This window comes from Protopterus annectens, chromosome 9.part0, assembly GCF_019279795.1.
Source record: "Protopterus annectens isolate FY-2018-M chromosome 9.part0, PAN1.0, whole genome shotgun sequence".
NCBI lineage: Eukaryota > Metazoa > Chordata > Ceratodontiformes > Protopteridae > Protopterus > Protopterus annectens.
The window spans coordinates 1,155,740,976-1,155,761,568 of NC_056743.1; the positions used below are offsets into that span (position 1 = coordinate 1,155,740,976).

Below are 20,593 nucleotides of genomic sequence, written 5' to 3' on the forward strand. Positions count from 1 at the left end.
TTTAGTACTACTAATGTAATAATGCTGGTTATAGTATGCAATACTGTCATTATTAATAGATGTAGTAGTACTGTGCTATTACAGATTTAATAACAGGTTAGTATGACGTGTTATATATGTTACCTATGACATTCTAGTTTTTTGTAGAAAAAGAAACTGCACAGTATACCTAACATTAACAGTTGCATAGGAAAAATTTGTACGTTAATATATGTGTAATTATTTGATGATATGTGAGTCTAATAATGTGTGGCCAACTTTAAGCAATGCTCAGGACCATTAAGCCGTACAATTTCAGTGAAACATAACAGTAAAATTATAGTACTGCCTAAAAGTATCAGAAAAAACAGAATGACTTGTTCGTTGTAGGTTTAAAACTAAAAAAATTTCTCTGGTACCATACTTAAGATAATTTATGGGAATGTAATGAAGAATATTAAGCAAAATTCTAATTTAGCATAAATACAGTCTTGTGGAACTATGCAAACTAACTGCTTAATCATGACAATCTGATATTCAACATGGTTTTAAGAGGAGAAAACTAATGAACAGATGAAATTAATAGTTTTGCAGCAGTAGCATTGTTGCCTCACAGCAAGAGGTTCTCCCATTCGATTCTCAACTAGTGTGCGGGGAGTGCCTTCTGTGTGGAGTCTGCATGTCCTCCCTGCGGGTCGAGTGGCGTTCCAACAGACATGCGTAAATGGGCATGCCTTCGTTGAAGGTTGGGCGTCGAGCTGGCAACTTGGCACTGTGAAAATCTGCTGCCAATCATTAGCGGACAGGAGTTCTGCTGTGGCGACCCCTAACCAGGAAAAGCCGAAAGACAACAACAACAACAACAACCATATTATCCACAGGATGAATTCCTGTTGGCTAAGAAATAGGGTAAATGCAGTAGATATGAAATAGGCATGAACAAAATATCTGTAAGTTGAACGAACACCTTTTATAAATATGATCTATAAAAATCTATAAAAAATAATTACACTGTACACATGGCCTTCCTTGATTTGGCCAAAGCATTTGACACCATCTCCCATGGTAGCACTGTTAATAAACTAAATGTCTTACAAATAGATCTCTATGTGGTAAGATGGCTAGCATATTGGTAAAAAGGCAGAACCCGCATGGTGAGAGTGGTAGGGACAGCTTCACAGAACATGAAGATATATTGAAAATGGACTTAAATTAAGTGCTAAAAAATGCAACATTGCTGCATTTTGCAGACAAAGCATCCCCAGCATAAAGCATCGACAAAACTCCACTTCACAATGAAAATGTAATTAGAGACCTGGGAACCTTGGTTGATAATTCCTTTCCCTTTAATCAGCATGTAGCAGTGGTAGTCAGAACATCCCTTCACTTGGCACAACTGATTGTCAAGGGAATGTCATCCAGATCTAAAAATGTTATTGTACCCTTGTATTCCACAATAAACAGGCCAGTTATAGAATACAATGTCCCTTATGAAATGCACCCCACCAGACATATCAAACAGTAGGAAAGACAGCAGATTCCAAACAAAGAGGATGACAGGCTTAAAATTTCTAAGCTATCAAGATTGGAAGCACTGCCCATCTTTTCTGTGTATTATAGGCTATTCAGAAGAGTCCTACGCCTTGGATTCCAAGTAATCAGGGTCTAGTAGTTCAGGATCTCTTGTGTCTTCACAAATGAAACAATCCCACAAAAATCAAAAAAAGGATCAACACCTGCTTTAACAGATCAATAAAACAAGGTGGACAGGTAGATTCTTTACTCAACACCTCTCTCACCTCTGGAATGTTCATTCAGACAAAGCAGTATGACACACTATCTTCCTACAAACAGGACCTGGATGATTGGATGAGTATTCATAAATTCACGCAGGGCTTGACTAGCCTAGCCTTTCTTCAGAGGGAGATGCAGTCTAGGGTGGGAATTGGCAAGATGTAATGGTTGCAAGACTCCGTAGCCTTGAGCTTCCTATGATTGTTATGATAAACCACTGGTGAGACTGTCCCATGTGGTTGTGGAGCTCATGCTCCTATTGTGATTTATAATAAATCAGAATAAGTATTAAAATTATTTATGTTACATTTCAGCTTTACCTAGGTAAAGATGCTTCTGCACTATTGCATGGAATAAAGACATTGTAGAGACCATGTTTCTCTAAAGAAAGAGTGTACTATTCACTTTGTATGATTAATAGGTAATAGGAAGCATAATATAGCAATAGACTGTATCCCTGAACAATATACATATGAATTAAACAGATTTTCATGCAGCTGTATAATTCTAGAACAACATATCATTAAAGATGTTCCTTTGTCATAGAAAATGAGTAGTTCTTTGCCAATCTTTAAGGAGACAGACCATTAGAATGTATACAAATAAGCCTTACTAGAATAATGGGGGAGTACTTTTAATGTTTTCTTCCAGGTGGTACATTTTTGTAGTTATGCTGTTTGGATTTGCAAGGTCCTTTTTTCAGTTATGCTGTTTGGATTTGCAAGGTCCTCCTTTACGCACTTAGAAGGTTCCTATGGTTCCCGTAGTGCTGTTGCAGGGTTGGGAATTCAATAAAAGCTTTGTCTTGATTTATTGAGGACGTTTGACTTTACTTTAAAGATGCAGTAATTTATAAATCTTAATTACTAGTAAAGAATCCATTTTTAATAAAATTGATAAATGTTTAATTGAAAGAAAATGTAGAGAGTCACTTTAAGCAGACTCTTGTCACTATCATGACAAAGTTTCTTCCTCACTTAATTTTTTCTGACTGCTTGATAGATACATTTGTGGACAACAGTTAATGTGGTGTACTAGCATCATCTTCAGAAGGCTCTGGCTTCAGATGAAATATAATCTTTTCATAAAATATAGTAGCCTTAACTGAATAAAGCAATCAGTAATAACAAACCAATCAAAATGTTATTTAGATCTTCCACACTTTATACTGGTGATGAAACACTTCTATGGTTTATTTTAGTGCTGATAAGACAGTTAGATTTTCCTGCTGCAAAGACTTTGGTATTGTAGGCAAACTTTAACTGTGACCAAAATGCAACTTATCTGGTTAAAATAATATTTGCAGCAGTATCCTTGATATATTACACCAGTTCAAGAAAAAACAGATAAATCTTTCACTGTTGTGTGTGGTTCCAGTAAGACCCCTGTCGATATAATAATGTATTCTTTATAACAAGACCCATTTATGGAAATTAAAATGACTTCACAGTTCAGTTACTAAGTTAACTAATGATATGACGGATCTTCAGTAGTGCTGGTGATATGAATTGTTACTTTTCTTTGTATCATTTAGTATAGGTTAAGAGATATGGATTATATAACAATTTTGTAAAGCAACTAAGGATCGTGTTCTGTTAGAATTGTATTGTTTGCAACTCTAGAGTCAGCCCATCTGAGTGAAAAATGGGTGTTCTTTTATTGTTTTTATACATTTATAGATTTAATAAAATGGAAAATCCTTTCCAGATCCATTTTTCAAAAAATATGAAATTCTTTCTTCATAGCTCATGTTCTGTTCAAGAAATGAAGAGCAATTTAGATTCCAACAGTGGTACAGAAGCAATCACAATATGGTAAGCTAAATTCATAATGTTCATAGAAATAATAGGTCTGCTATTATACCTGCTTTTTATCATGTATATGAATACACATTTGAAGAATAAGAAATATCTGTGATTTTGTACAGAAGCTTAAATACATAAAACAAGTATTTGCTAAGTCAACCCCTCACTTTTAAAGAAGGCAAGAATAGCTTTTGTCTACCCAACAGGACGTGGTAGAAGGGTCTATATTATATAAGCGAATGCAATGAATTGCGAACATTATATTATTGAACCACAATGCCCAAAAACCCAAAATGTTGAACACACAGAACAGAGATTTTTTTCCCCAGGGGAAAAAAATCGCTGATGTGTTAAAAAAAAATCAAAACACAAAATAAAGTGGGGTGCTTCACCCCCACCCCACCCTCGATGTGGGGGGCTGTGCCCCCCACACCCCCCTACTAAAATATACCAACTCCGAGATTGCATCACAGTGGAGGAAATTGCAAAGTCCCAAAAATGGTCCAGCAATTTTTGTTTTACTAGGAAAAAAACACTGTTCTGTGCTTTCGGTATTTTGCCATTTCGTGTAATGACGTTCGACTAAACAGTGTTCACAATTCATTGGGTTTGCTAAAATAATAGGGACCCATGGTACAACCTTGTCCATCAGTTTATGCTAGCCAATGACAGAGTGCTCATTTACTGGTCTGTTCTTGGCATTGCTTATGTTACGCTTGTATTCACTGGGTTATACTTCCTACAGCTTCATTAAAGTAAAATGCAGCTGTAATTATGACATAATATTTTTATATTAAATCTCTGGTGGATACACACTTCACCTCCTAAATCAATTTTTTTCTGAAAGCGCATTTGAGATTGTCTTTGCCAATTTACTGCTTTAGTCATAACAAAAAGAAGTGAATTTTAGACTTTCCACAACCTGTTCAACAATTCTATCCAGCTTCATTATATTTTATTATTTTCTGACATTCTGTATTTTTTTATCCACTTGTAGTTCATCTCACACAAGTCACACACCTCTGTTCCCCTGCAAAAAACACAATGCTTTCTTTCAAGTAATGATTCTAAAACTTCATGTGTTGCTCCATTTAATAGATAAACAGAAAACTACAACACGACAGAATAATTATGTATAGTTTAGACTCTGTTCTCTTCTTCCTGACAGCAGTAATGTGTACCTTATTTGTAATACTTATAGCACATTCACAAGGTACATGATTTTTCTCTCTAGGAATGATCTACAATATGAAAAACTTTCCATAACTAAGACCTAACAAACTACACAGCTCACCTTCAGACCCTTCTTTGATTATTCCCACACATATGTATAATTGTACTTTTTCTGCTTATTTCACTCATCAACCTACAGTACTCTGTCTTTTGTATAATGTCTTCTGCTTGGCATCTCTGCATCACTCAACATCATGACATCTGCAGATAAATTCAACTTAATGTTCATCCCCACTATGATGTTAAAATAACTAGGGCAAACATAGTGCCAAAATCTAACTCTTGTGATGCAATGCCAGTCATATGCTTGATAGCTACCCTTTATCACCACACTGTGCAGTATCCTAGGCAACCATTTTTACCTGTCCCAGTATCTTAAAACTGTTTCAGAACCAATGGGTAGATGAGTCATAGTGTTTCAGGTTTGTGATCCAAGTTAGGAAGCATTAAAAAAAAAAAAAAAAATAGCAGTGAACATTGATCAGCTTGTCAGAATAAAAAACAGTGGCAAAGATGTTCACGAGTACAAGGGACGTCAACATGAATATCATACAGGCAGCAGGGAAGTGCAGTCAGACGTAATGGATTAACCAGGTTTCCCCTGCTGATAATCTAAAAACAGTGCTTTATGATGATCTGATGTAGTACTGAAAAGTCCATCAACAGGTAGCAGACCAGTCCTGCTGCCTCCTGTAGTGTAAAATGAAATCTTAGACAATCCCTCTTGAACGTACCCAGTTATGCGGAAGGTTCCTCATTTTAAGCCTTTAAAAGGCCATCTTCCTCACTTCTCCACATTGAAAGGGTTTGCCACACATTTTGTATTAAACAGTTTGCTAACTAATATCCATGGCAAATAGTAGTGAATCATATTAATTCAACAAAAGAACATTTTCTAAGTATAAAGTAACACATTGTAACCATCCTGTGAGTTTCATAGCTGAAGTTGTTAATAAGCTGTTTGTATGTGTGCCACATTTTGACCATTTTTTCCATATTACAATAGACATTTTGGGGATAGAAGGTTGAGAGCTATGTCTGATAAAGTCTCTAAACAGAAATGCAGACTGTCAACAAGCTGAAACAAAAAGACTAAAAACACAGAAGAGCGAATTTTGAAAATTGCTTTTCTCTGTTAAACATCTTTTTGCAGGGGAGCAAGATTCCCCTGCTCTCCACACTCCCTGAAGTTATATATACCAACTCAGAGACTGCTATACCTCAGAGAAAAGGGACTATTCTGAGAAATGGCATTGCAGACTGAGGGGTTTATATTGTAACATCGAAGTCTCAAAACTTCGAATGGTACAATATCAAAACCACTACATCGAAAGCAGAAAATAGCGAAGCCACGGAACATCGAAATCTTGCGTAGGGCAAGATTTCAGTGGGCCATTCCGCAGTTCGCTATTTCCTCCACTGTGGTGCAATAGTTATGGACCTTAGGGTTAGGGAGCAGGTTAAGGTAAGTGGATAGGTAGTACTGTATGTATGGTTTAATGTAGGGTTAGAAGTAGGGTTTTGTAAAGTGTATGTGTGTGGATTATTTATTTTTGGTGTGCTTTTGTTGTGTGTGTGTTTCTCGGAACAGCAAATTTTTCCCTGGGAAAAAATTCGCTGTTCTGAGCGTTCGATGTTATCACATTTTGAAACTTCCAAGTTCAAGCTTATGGTGTTCAATATTTTGGAAGTTCGATTATGTGATATAAACCCCAGACTGAGTATATGTAACTCATTTCTTTTGGCTAGTCAATCTCCTTATTTCTGGATTTGCTCTTGCAACATTTCAAATGGTTGCCCTCTAAGGCTAAACATTTAAGATCCCTGCAGTAGTCCAATTAATGTAGGAATTAGATCAGAAATGCTTAGGAAGTAGAATGGTAATTTCCAACAAATCTGTAAAGTAGAACTTTCCTGTTTAGGATGTGGGTCCCCCTATTATTACTTAATGGAAAATGAACAGGAGGCCATGGAAAGCGTTAAAAACAATTTCTTTTCCACTTTAAAGTTAACAGGCTGTGAGATCTTTGTCTTCACACAGTCTGCTGAACAAAGCCTGGATATGTTCTTCTGGCATATAGAGTCTCACAAAATGCTGCCAGAGGCCACAGTTTCCATCAGCCACTGTAACTAGGAATGCAAGGACAAAGGCAGTCGATACAGCAGAGGGCGTGTAGTGTACATATGCTGTAGAGTACATTGGCACGTACTACAGTGTGAGGTACCTGAGCGGTATTTCACCTTTGTGATTACATTAATGAGTGCATGTATGTCAGCACAGTCAGAGGTCAGATCTAGTATTGTCCCGCCCTGTCACAATGTCAGAGATGTCACATTCCTATTACTGCACAACAGTACCATTAAGAATGCTGGTACATAACAATGGTAAAGGACAGTGAGCACTGACAGATCATTTCTGTGGGAATGACCTCAGTGGTGTCATAACTCTGTCAACATGAAAGGCTGTCATTATGTGAGATAATGAAGGAAGGACGGTCATGTTAATGGAATAATCCCTGGCATTGCTAGGTGGTGATGTCTGGGTGAGGGAGTGCTGTCAGAAGAGATACAGTTCTATAATTACAATTAGGTATTACCATGAGTACTAGTATAGAAGTAACAAGTCAAAGGAAGGCAGTAAGCGTCACAGAGCTAGTAGCCGGCATCAGCAGATATTATTATGAGGTTGCTATGGTCTGTTATTTCCATTATGTGCTATTATGATTACTGGTATTGGAATACAAGATGCAAGGGATGGAAAGCATTGAATTATTTGCAGGTATTTCTAAAAAAAGAAGTAAGAAAATATAAATGCAGGCTCAAACTATAAACACAGAAAACCGTGGTGAGCAATAATCTTATAGTATCAGGCAGCTACCTCTTTCATTGGAAATACTAACCTAGTCGACCTGATGAAATCTACTCAGTCTGTTCAGAGAAGCAGCCATCTAAACAACCTACGATTCTGACAACATATTATTAGCGTTGCTCTAGAGGCAGAAGTAAACAAGATGTTTTGATTATAATAAAAGAAATAAAATATCTTACCTACCTTTTTTTGTCTATACCACAGTGCAAAAAGAAATGCTGGAAAGGAATGAAAGCATATTGTTACATGCCCAGAAATGACGTGTGCGTTTACCTGCCTATTGGCTTTCTGCCTCTTTGTTCTCCTATGTTCTGAGTTACTCTTGTTGCATAGAAACAAAGACTTGAGGGAACATGCATTCAAACAGCTTAGACTAAAGCAAAAAGGATGAATACAATGAATGCTTATGTCTTCAGAAAGCATAATGTATGGCTACATACCTTTTCATTACTGCACACCTACTAAACATTAATGAATATATACCCTACTCACGCACATATTTGAGGTCTGCAAGAATGCTGAATGGGATAGAAACTTCAGTTTCTAAAAATCTATTGAAGTTATTTTACATATTATCACTACTTGTTATCTTTTATTTATAAAAAAATTGAACCCTGACACATTACTTATTTGTTTAATTATTTAGGTATATCTATTAATTTGATGAATCACACTTAGCCAAATAAACTTTTAGGTGTTGTTAGGAGAATTCCACAAATACAAATAATTACAAAAGAAATTAAACACCAGCTATCTTGTGCATATTAGTTACAAGCATACAATTCCCTTCATATGTGTTATATTTATAAAGCTATTCTGTAATACAAATGCAAACAATGTAGGTAAATTTTAGGGTTGTATTCATAGTCATTATGGGAACACATAAAAGCTATCCACTCTGTCCATGAATGAGCATAGCAAAGCAACAATTCATAAAGGCCAATTAAGGTAATGTACAATGGCCAAAAATAAGTGTAAACAAATGAAGTCATAATGAAATGCAAATGGGAAATGATGTATGGTAATGAGGCCTTCTCCCACCTGTTTTGATTTATACTCATGATTTCACTCATTTTCACGCCGAACACAAATTAATTACAAAAGGCAGAGTCATGCCTATTCTATGTATGTTGCAATCTGAGGTGATGGTGTCACTTGCTGCTAGCCTTGCTATCTCCCATTGTCAATTGCTGGTTTTGGATGAGCCTAAAGCTGCTTGCAATCAGCGGCACTCACTGTCCAGTGGAGATGTAGGCAGAGAATGACACAATGTGGGTAGTGTTCATGGTACCAGGTTTTGCACATGATTAGAGGTTATCCACAAAGAGAGCCATTAAACCTGTATACAAATACACAAAGCACAGGTTATTCACGCTGACTAAGGAAATGCAAAGGTGTTGTGATAACTATACCTACTTACAACAGATGTTTAAAGCACCTGAAGATAAGCATTAAGTATATACAAATTAATGTGTGAAATGCTTTGTATGCCTTCAGTTAGACTCAGATATTATGGGTGAATATGGCTAAATGCAGACTTGAAAGAATTAAGGCAAGTAGTGGACCTCCCAGTATTTATTACTGATATCTTTACAAAATAGAGGGTTTTAATACATTTTATATAGGGGTATCCTTATATGGTTCCCCCCCCTGTTTTCATTAAAGAGTGGAAAGAGGAAGATAGGAAAGACTGAAAAAAGAGAGAGAAGGATGAAAACACAGAAGGAGCACGTCAAGATGGTTGTGCTGGAGGATGTGGGAGAGACATGGTACTATGTTTTTGTTGGGGGTAAACCTCTCTTTTTCAGACTTTTTTATATAAGAGAGGAGTGTGGATGGGAAGTAGGTAAGAGTACGTAGAAGAGAGGAGAAGGGAGGGAAGGGGGTGAAGAGGAGTTCAGCTCAACAACATTCCCCACTCTATGAGACCTCATATGTTTTCACTTCCGGATGGTGTTGAATTTGAGGACCCCAATATTGAGGGGGCAGGGGCCTGTGGTGGCACTCTGGTTAGCACTGACTGGAGTGGCAAATCTTTCACCTACTGCAGAGAAGCCTAAATTGGCTGAAGATGTCTGTATATAACCTTTTCCTCCACATCACCAACCAAGTCCCAAATCCCCCATTCAGTGATGCTTGCCAGGATGGCATACACCAGGGTGCCTACAGGACTGGCAGCACTACCCTGATCTGCTAAGTTTGTCCCTGTACAAGCTGATGATAAACATTCCCTAACCTGGGCAGTGTATGGCTGGGCCATACCTCTCAAATGTCCAGATTTCCACAGAATGTTTAGATCTTTACCTCATATTTTTTGTTTGTTCCTCATAACGTATATGGTTTTCTGTTGAATCATTGAGGATTAAAGTCATTAAATAATGTAAGGCATTTGAGTTTCAAACCTGATGTCCTTCATAAAACATATTTTAATACAAAACTTGTTATTCTAGCAGCATGCTGTTAATATTGTGGTAGAAATGACTGTCTTATACAACTACTATACTAAAATATTTTCTGGCCTACATAAAATCCTTTCTTTACAAACCCTCTCTGTGTGTACTTCAATTACTAACTAAGCTAATACAGACTATAAATGAAATGATGTGGAAATGCAATTTTTTATTTGTGTATAAATGTATAAATACACCCATGTCTAAATGTGAAAAATAGTTGTAAGTATTCTCATGCAGATGCATTTCTGTCGTTTACAGACATATATCTCCATACTTAACATACATTTCTTTACTCATACATATACACTTGTATTTATACAGATAATTATGTTATCACATAAACATTTCAAATATTTGTATACAGATAATAACATTATAGATACACATTTGCAGTGACACATATTTCTTCAAACAAATTTCTCCATTATGCAACCTTCTTATAGTTTGCTTTTAAACCTATGTTTGACCCCCCCCCAAAAAAAAATTACTGACTATAGAACTTGCTCTCAACGCTACCCAATCAACCTACTCAGCCAGCTTTCTGAGCCTGTGCTTCTGCTGGTCATCATACTTGTGTCAGCAATGAAGACCAGAGCAGCTGATCCCTGCCTGGGATGATGGGCCAGATTCTATAAAGTTTGCAGAAGTTATTTGTGTACAGTGCGGCACGCTGAAGGAAGACTTCAGCACACCTGGTGCATAAGTGATTACAGAAGACACACTGATGGCAGACCAACTACTTAAGTATTCAGTATAGGATAATTATGTATTCCACAACGCCATGTGATTCCAAAAAAGTGCACACAATTCAACTCAAATGCGACAAACAGCTACTCTAAATCTATGTCTGAAATTCTTGGTGCATACATTACGGACCCCAAAGAATTCATACGAATACTACAGTTTTGCTATGGATTTCAGTAGATTGCAAGTGAAGTCAGTGGTATTTTAACATTGCAGTGAAATATATATGCCAATTGTCTTTTATATTCATCATGTGTTGTGGGCACTTTATCCTGACCTGTCTCTTTGTATCTTGTAGCAGATCAACTGTCTTTATTACCCAACAGTCCATCCCATGATTATCATGTTGTTCATGATGTGTCTCAGCCTGGTAGTATGGCCCCTGGCACAGAAGACCTTGAGTTGTTTGCTGAGTCCATCCATGAGGTTGACACTGATGTTGTACCAGATGTATCCTCAGACATGGAGGTCCAATTATCAATGCATTCAGAGGATGATGACACAATGGATGTTAAACAGTGTGAGGCTGTTGAGCAACACACCACAGTTGGGAGCACTGCTGCTGGCAGATCCACACAGCAACCAGCCACAGGGCATTGCCATAGATATAGGTGAGCAGATGTACTGCATGGCCAAGTATCAGAGGGTGTCCACCTTCTGCCGCAGGCAAATGTACAGGTACAGCTATGGCATTGTTCAGATGTCTGTGCACTTGCCCATGCCACAGATCATGTGGCACACCATCTATGTGTCATGCATTAAGGACAAGAGCACAGAAACTGTGGGATTATGACTGCATTGGCTGCTCAGAATGAGAGTCTGCTAGCTGTGGCATGGACAGTGGAAAACCCCAGATCCATGGTACTGCAGCAGTGTTGTACTACAAGCAGAATTTTGGATTCCATGTCTATGCACAACAGATTACAGTCTGTGAGAGGCTGTCCATCTATCCACAGAACCAACATTAGCCATAGTGAATCCCTGCCTGTGGTCCAACCTGCACTGATGTCAACTGCTGGCACATCTTTTGAGGTCCCATCAGTCACAAGGCCTTCAACTCGCAGTCCTGCTCCTTCATCTCAACATGGTGTCTTAACCCCATCCATCTCCTCTGTGGAGCAACCAGGGCAGGATGTGTCTGTACATTGTCATAGCAGGGCGGACAGTGGTGTGAGATGTCGATGAGATTGACCAAGACTGCGTTATAGTATGTACAACAGTGTAGTACACATAGCTGACTCATATTATTTCAATATCACTGTATTGTGATATGTGTTTCTTAAATAAAAATGTCTGCATGCTGTCATGCATGATTTCTCTTTTTTTCATGTTATGATATACAGATATGTAAGTGTGCCACTGATGTGTGTCCCTTATTGTTTCCATACAGTGATAAACCAAACTGAGTGTGTATGCATACCTGTGTTGGTTGTGCCCTGAGTTGATGTTTTTATTTTTGACACATTTGCATATGTTCATGTTGGAGTATGTTATGCTCGTGTTATGTGTGATGCTCACTGTGAACATCTGTATTTGGTACTTGCCATTAGAAGCAATGCACGTTGCTGTAATGGGGCAACACCTGAACATCAGTATTCAATCTTTATATTCATGTACATGTGACTTGTCGACTCAAATGTCTGGGTCAGACGCCTGCCATGTATCCTGGGCCTGCACTTGCAATCACATCCTACATTGCCTACATCTGTGACTTCTGTGTCTAATACCCTCCTGCTCCTTCACCGATAACTGTGGGATGTCATCTTCAGACATTTGTGGTGTTGTGGTAGTTCATCCACACCTGCAGCTAGAAGACCACCATGTATTCGGTTTATCATGTTGTGCAGCATGGTAGACACCATTATCATCTGTGCTGCCTTCTCAGGTATGTATTGTGGTGCAACCCCAGATGTGTCCAGACATCTGAACCTAGCTTTCAGTACACCAAACACATGCTCTGTGGTGTTTCTGGTTGTTGATTTTGCTCTACTGTGGGTCTCCTGTGCTGGGTTGGATGGTTCACAGTATGGGGTCATTAGCCACAGCTCAAGAAAATAACCACAGTCATCTGTTGTGGGGAGTAAAAACACTTTTGCTCAGACTGAATATTGTTGAGAGGAGGATCCTTAACTTACACACTAGCTGTGTTCCTGTACTTACCCAGAAGCAATCCTCAGGAATTTCACCTTGCTGTAATGCAGTCCTGAGTCCACTTTCCCTCCATAAGGCAACATCATGGACACTTCCAGTTTTTTTTTTGCCATGATGTTTGTTATGCTGCCATCTGCTGCACACACAACTTGGCAGTTCAAGGATGGCCATCCCTTTCTGTTCTGCCTCTGGATAGACTGGTGTCTTGATAGGTATGTTTGTGCAATCTATTGCACCTAGTACATGGAGGAAGTTTGCAATGTTGTAGAACTGGTGCATTACATTTCTCCACTGCATGGGTGTGGATGGGAAGTGTATATTGCCATCCACCTTTCTGCACATTGCTTCCAGGAATGTTGCCAAAATGGAATGTTCCAGATGTGAGTGTATCTAGAATGAGACACGTTTTGGTTTCGGGGGGTGGGATTTCCTTGCAGGGTCTGCACAGATGTGTGTGAGGCACACATGTTACAGCCTGCAGTATTTGTTTGTCTAGATGGTATCTGTCAATTATTCCCTGGTCTGACAACTGGTTTAGTAACAGCCTTGCTTAATTGTAGCTGGCTGCCTTCTAAGACACAAAGCCACATCCTCATTTATGGCTTGCATCACTGCTATCTGTTGCAGTATATTAACAGCAGGTTGCATTATTATATGTTTTTTCAGTTTTGCTATGGATTTCAGTAGATTGCAAGTGAAGTCAGTGGTATTTTAACATTGCAGTGAAATATATATGCCAATTGTCTTTTATATTCATCATGTGTTGTGGGCACTTTATCCTGACCTGTCTCTTTGTATCTTGTAGCAGATCAACTGTCTTTATTACCCAACAGTCCATCCCATGATTATCATGTTGTTCATGATGTGTCTCAGCCTGGTAGTATGGCCCCTGGCACAGAAGACCTTGAGTTGTTTGCTGAGTCCATCCATGAGGTTGACACTGATGTTGTACCAGATGTATCCTCAGACATGGAGGTCCAATTATCAATGTATTCAGAGGATGATGACACAATGGATGTTAAACAGTGTGAGGCTGTTGAGCAACACACCACAGTGACGGGCAAGCCACACACTGAAATCCATAGCAAAACTGTAGTATTCGTATGAATTCTTTGGGGTCCGTAATGTATGCACCAAGAATTTCAGACATAGATTTAGAGTAGCTGTTTGTCGCATTTGAGTTGAATTGTGTGCACTTTTTTGGAATCACATGGCGTGTGTGGAATACATAATTATAATCTACTGAAATCCGTATGTATTTTTCACTGAATGTATGTACCATAACTATGTAATATATTAACATGGCCAACATACATGACATATGTGATGCATAAAAACATAACAACACACCTGGCAAACATTCATGAGATGTTGTTCTTTCACTGTGCTAAACTTCAACTAGTGTAGGAAAAAAGACATTACAGATCACATCATTCACAACATTTACCAGGTGAAGACAGTTAAAACATACTGAATGTTTGGCATACACATATCATTTGTATGTGCACTTGAGGACTCTTGCTGTGTAGAGGTTGTAGTTTGTACTGTGGATCCTGCAGTGAGACAGTAAAGAGAAAGGCAGCCCAGTCATGTCAATATCAAAACTAATACTTACAACATCATGTATATAACACAGTAATATGGGCTGCGAACATTCACATGATGCATGTTGCTACTGTACATCAGAAGGGCCTGTATTGCCAAATATTATCAGTTATCTCATGTGTTAAACATTGTTGAAAGCTTTGACAATGTCACTGTAACATACCTGGACTTTCTGCACTTGATAATGTGTGGCTTGCCCTTCACTGGATGTACCTGTAGTGTTCAAGGTTATAGAAACAACAATGTAACAGTAAACAGCAGTGCCATTAAATGAGGTGTGGGCACTAACACGATAGTGTACACAGTAACAGCTTAAAGACACTCACCTGATATTCCCTGCTGTAGGCCCAAAGTAGACGGACCTATGAATATTAATGCAATAAACATTACCACTGTAGTTTGCACTGCTCTGTCTGTACCTCAGATCTACCAATACATGTAATTATACTTACATTCATCATTCTTACCCTTTGTGGAAGTTTACTCATGGGTCAACTCTGCTGCTGAAATCAAACATAGCAATATATGAATGTGCATAATGAAGCAATATGCAGTGAGTGTCAAAACACTCATTCCTGTACTGAACATGGATACATATATGTCCGTCCTGGAATGCCAGCTTCAATCCTACCACTAGGGATTCATTTCTCCCCTCTTGCTCTATGCAGTGGGGCCAAGAAATTGTGATGTCATGGGGGGGTCAGTGGTGGTCCACCACCAGTGGTATCCTTCGATCTCTTATAATATGTTACTCTGTTGGCTGCAATAAAGAATCACGTCCAAGCAGTGATGTCTACAGGCCTCATGGGATCAGTTGTGGCCTCCAACTACATTGATCATTTTGGTGAGGTCCATCCATATTTCATTTCTCCATACAGTATTCCCTGAAGGACTTAGGAATCCCATTTCTTGATGGCAGAGACCATCAGTTATGCTGTTATTTTCTTGGGGAGAAAAATTGTCACCTCTAGGATGGCTGGTCATTTGGAAAACATTTATATGCACTTGATAAAACTCGTGGACAAGCACATTTATGCATTTGATTCTGTGAACAGCATATTTCAAAATAAAGACTATGCAGTCCTGTGCAATGCAGACATCTGTATAACACTATATATGAGAAATACTAACATGAAATGTGAAAAGTATCAAAAATGGCTTCATACAACATCTGTAAAACTGACATAACTTGTAATATCTGCACAGTTCATGAATGGGATTAGAACCTCTGACATATGTTGAAGAGAGGACAAAAACAACAGCTTCATGCCACTACAGTCTAGTTTCATTCCACATTAAAATACTAAATCACTTAACTTATGGAAAAGTCAGACTACCTCAGGATCCATAGGCAGTACAGATCCATAAGTAAATTGAGACAGTAGTGATAACACCTTTATTAAGAATCATCATTGAAGAAATATCCATAACAGCAACAGCACATGGTATAGCACTGTTTTAGGAAACATGATTTAAGAAATATCCATAACATCCACATCTCATAGTAGATAAAATGTTGTAATTTAAAGGTAGCTGTAGTTAGACTGCTGAGTGCAAAGAATTAGCAATAAGAATTGCACATGATCAGTGCATCCTCCTCCACAAGCTGTTATCATTTGCAGTGGAAGTCTGTCTATACAACTGCATATGGCACTGAACCAAATTATTTAAAAGAACACCTGTATGCATACATTTCCAGAAAATATGACTTCAGGAACTTTTAACAACTTCTATTAAAATTAACATTTTGATTAAATATGGTTTTAAACATGTACCTTTTGAAATGATTAACTTTAACAGCTGTACTAATTACAACTACAGAAATTCCACCATTTGCCAATGTACCTCACACTCAGACTCACAGAATCAAAGTGCACTTTGTGTGCACACAGCTTTAAGTACACAATTTGCACCATAAATAATCAATGAGGTTAATTAAAATTTTTACGTTTTTTGAATCCGATTCATGCACATCTGTGTAAATCTCCATTATGCAATGAAACCACATAAACATCTGGTAGTCAATAAATGTTACCACGTGTGGCACAAGCCCATTATATTCCAACATGACAACAGCACCACTTTCACATACTGATTTTGATGCATTTACTGATCAGACCATTGCTAACTGTGAACTGAGTATTTCTGTGTTTTTCTGTTTTTCTGGTATCTACTCATTTGAAATCATGATGGTGACTTTGAGGAGGCTGAAATGTGTCCATGTGCCCAACTGCGCCAAGGAGGAGACAACACAGATGTTGACCACATACACTGGATTGGAGCAGAGGATGAGAGTCAGGCCAGGAACTTCACTATGATTGCGGTGTGGAACCAGATCTTGAGGAATCATTGATGGAGGGTCTGGATTTACTGCACTGGAGTGCAGGTTGCTCACCATTATGATGATGTGCATTGAAGAGACACAGCCGAGCTTCAAAGGAGGGTCAATGAGGTGTGAGGCAGCCCATAGACCCCTACAGTAATTACCAATTTTCTATGTATTCCTTAGTATTCCTATAGATTTTACAGATATTTATTTGACTCATATATATCATATACATTTTTATAACCACATTTTAGCTGCTGTGGGAGTTAGTTCATGAGGATAATTCAGTGGACTTTGTAGATACTGCCCTCGTGACAATAGGTTTGATACCAATGTTGTTATTTTATTTAATAATTAAATAATAACAGTAATTATGTCCTTTGATGATGTACAAATGTTTTATAACATCTAACTAGATAATTTCGCATAGCCACTGTCCTTGTGCATCACTGACATCTATAGCGCCTTTGCATTTTGTAGTTTTCCATTATAGTCCCTCCATATGGACCATTACAAGGTGGAAGACAAACATGTATATGACTTACTTACATCACTCTTCCTACACAAGTACACAGATGTGTTTATTTAATGTAAAAATGAATGCCTGTACCATTGTTTAAGCATATTTTGTTATGTATGTGTTGATAGGTGTTATGTGTTCACTATGGGAGGTGTAAAAATTGAATTTTCTATATTATGTCATTTATCCCAGTATTTCTAATAAACATCTGCAGTACCCATTGTTTCCAATGAAAGTGTACTAGAATTTAACTAGGCCAGTAAAACAACTAGCCAGTATGTCAACATTTTGGCATGTTGTTCATAGGTTCATAGGTTCATAGGTTCATACTAGGCTATCTGCCCAAGGGCATTTATAAGCCTAGCCCATAGTTATGTGGCTTTCACCACCCCTTTAGTTTGAATAAAAACTATGCCTATCATTTTGCTGTGCCTCTGTCAAGCAGTGACGCTGAAGTAATCCCTGGGGTATATCTGCAATCTCCCATCCATTGGTCAAGATTCCTCTTGAACAAGACCAGAGAGGTGCTCTGCCTCACATGTACCGGGATTTTGTTCCACAGCATAGGGAGTCTCTGGGTGATGAATCTGTCCCTCCAGCACGTTCTATTTATAACCGTGTCAAGGTTTAAGTCTCCCGCCCTTGTGGTTCTGAGGGATCTAGATTTTTTGAGGTGAAGCATATTCATCAAATCTGGGTTTGACATGGCCTTATATGTCAGGCACAGGTCACCTCTGAGCAAGTGGGTTCAAAACCACACAGGGAAACCTTTTACCTTGTTTAACTTTGCCCGTATCATTTTTTAAAAAAAGATATTGTGGTAGTTTATAATAACGTTTATGCTGTGCATGGTAATGACTCACTGATCTAGTCTTTCTGTGAATAATGCCATAATCCATAATGGCTAGATAACATCAACTGGTAAACAACAATGTTTGAAGAGCAGTACCTGTTTGTTTAAAAGTAGCACTTGCTGAGTGTTAGCTGAGCTTGTAAGGACCCAGGCTTGCATGTTTACATTCTGTGTGCTTTGTGTTCAAGTCTTGAAAAGGGGACAGATATATCTTAAACCGTTATACTGATTTCATATACCCATAGCATACTTTTAGCAAAGCATTTTACACTTTTTGATATTAATGTATAATTTGAACATTGTCACAAATGGGTCTATATTCAGCCATCAAATTAATATTACAACAAATGGCTGTACATCGAACGTTACTCTTCAAACTTCACTTTTAATGAACAGGCACATCTTTGAAAATAAATTCATCAAATGGCCATAGTTGGCCAACATAAAGGAACCACAACCTACTACTTACTTACCGGTAACTTAGCTATAACAGAACCTGCCCTTCCTCCAATTTAATGCAACCTTGGAGTTGGTATATATAATTAGCGGGTGGTGTGGGGGGTTACAGAAGGATCTGGTAAACACCGCTCCCACACTCCCCTATGTGGGGGGTGCTGCACCCCCACAACCCCCACTAATTATGTATACCAACTTTTAGGTTGCACTAAACTGGAGAAAGGGCAGGTTATGTTATAGCTAAGTTACCGGTAAGTAGGTAGTAGGTCATGGTTCCTTCATGTTGGCCAACTATGGCTATTTGATGATTATTTCTGAAGATATGCCTGTTCGTTAAAAGGGAAGTTCGATGTGTAACATTCGATGAATAGCTCTTTGAAGAAACATTAATTTGATTGCTGAACATAGACCTGTTACAAATAACTCAGTTAATTCTGATATATCCGTAATCTGTAGCATTCCATTAGCATCAGCAATTTAACAGTATTGGCAGTACATTTTGAAAAATTCTATTATATGTCCTGTAATGTATTAAATTAATAGTGTACTCTGTTAAAAAATGCTATGAAAGACTGTTTTGTCATGAAATGCCGAAGTCAATAGTAGAACCGAATCAACTTCTAATCTTGAGAGATTGTGATGGGCACACTAACAGTTGCAATGAAGACCAGGGAAGATGTATGTCTTTAACTAGTCATGTGTAATTTCACAAGGAATAATGGTCCTCATACATACGAAAAATTGATTATCTCAATTGCTGTTCATTTTCAGAACACCAAACTGACATGAATGTAATTTGAAAACAGTTTAGCTACTTGAGCAGCACGTGTTCATAGTTTGCAATATTAAGCCAAGATCATTGTTAGTAGGCCATCCCCCATCAGGATGATGTTATAACATAAACTCTTTTGACTGGCTGGAAAACATGCTTTTACAGTTAAGATGTGTTAGGTAGGCAGCTAGATCTAATTTTTTTTGTTTGTTTCAGATGACAAGGACCTAAACTGGAACAGAGATATGTGCATCAAGCGGATGTACAGGCTTGAAGAACAGCAGAGGGAGAGAGAGGTATGTTGAATATTTTACATTATGAAGTGAGATACATATTCCACTATTTTCAGGTCTGTGTTTTTCAAAATTACATGTTTATTGATTAGAATGCAGGAATACCCATGATGCATCAATAAGGTATGTGAAATTAGCAGAGTAGCTGTCATTATAACTGTGTATAAAATACAGTGGGGGCTGGTGACTTCAAATCAAAGGGGGGCTGCAGGAGACAGCGGAATGGGTGGGGCCAATGGGAAGGGGTGGGGCCAACTAGAACAAGGAGGAGCTATGCTCAAAACCACAAAAACTGGAACTTTAATTAGATAAACTGCCCTGGGTACCAAACCGTTATTCTGAGAGTCCAATCAAGACAAAATGAAGTGTAGAAGAAAAAGAATATTTCAATGCATTGGTTGCATGACAGCTTACTTAATATCTAGATGGAAACAAAAAGGTTGTGAGGCATAAAAAATAAACTGCTTTTTAAATACATTACTGGAATGCCAGTCAAAGTCAAGTATAAGAAAAACAAGCAGCACTCAACTCAAACCATTTCTCCTCGCACTGCAGTTCTAATTATAATTTATATTCAGAGTATAAGTAATCCAATAAGTGCTCCGACGAGGTAAATGCTGCTCTGCGATAAAACGAACCACACAATAATGTAAATAGGAACAAGGGCAGCAAACCAAAGACCAACAAAGGCAAATCCAGCATATAACCAACTGTTTCAAATTTTGAATCACTTCCAAAGA

The 20,593-nt window shown here is 38.1% G+C and overlaps 1 protein-coding gene across 1 annotated transcript in view; it reads right to left on the minus strand.

Annotated features, from left to right (window-relative positions):
* FAM216B (family with sequence similarity 216 member B) overlaps window positions 1-7,960 on the minus strand; it is a 193,637-nt gene extending 185,677 nt beyond the window's left edge. Inside the window, exon 1 of the mRNA XM_044084028.1 lies at window positions 7,864-7,960. The gene's annotated coding sequence lies outside the window, so the exon portion shown is untranslated. The remainder of the gene's footprint in view (window positions 1-7,863) is intronic.
* Between the last annotated feature and the right edge of the window lie 12,633 nt (window positions 7,961-20,593).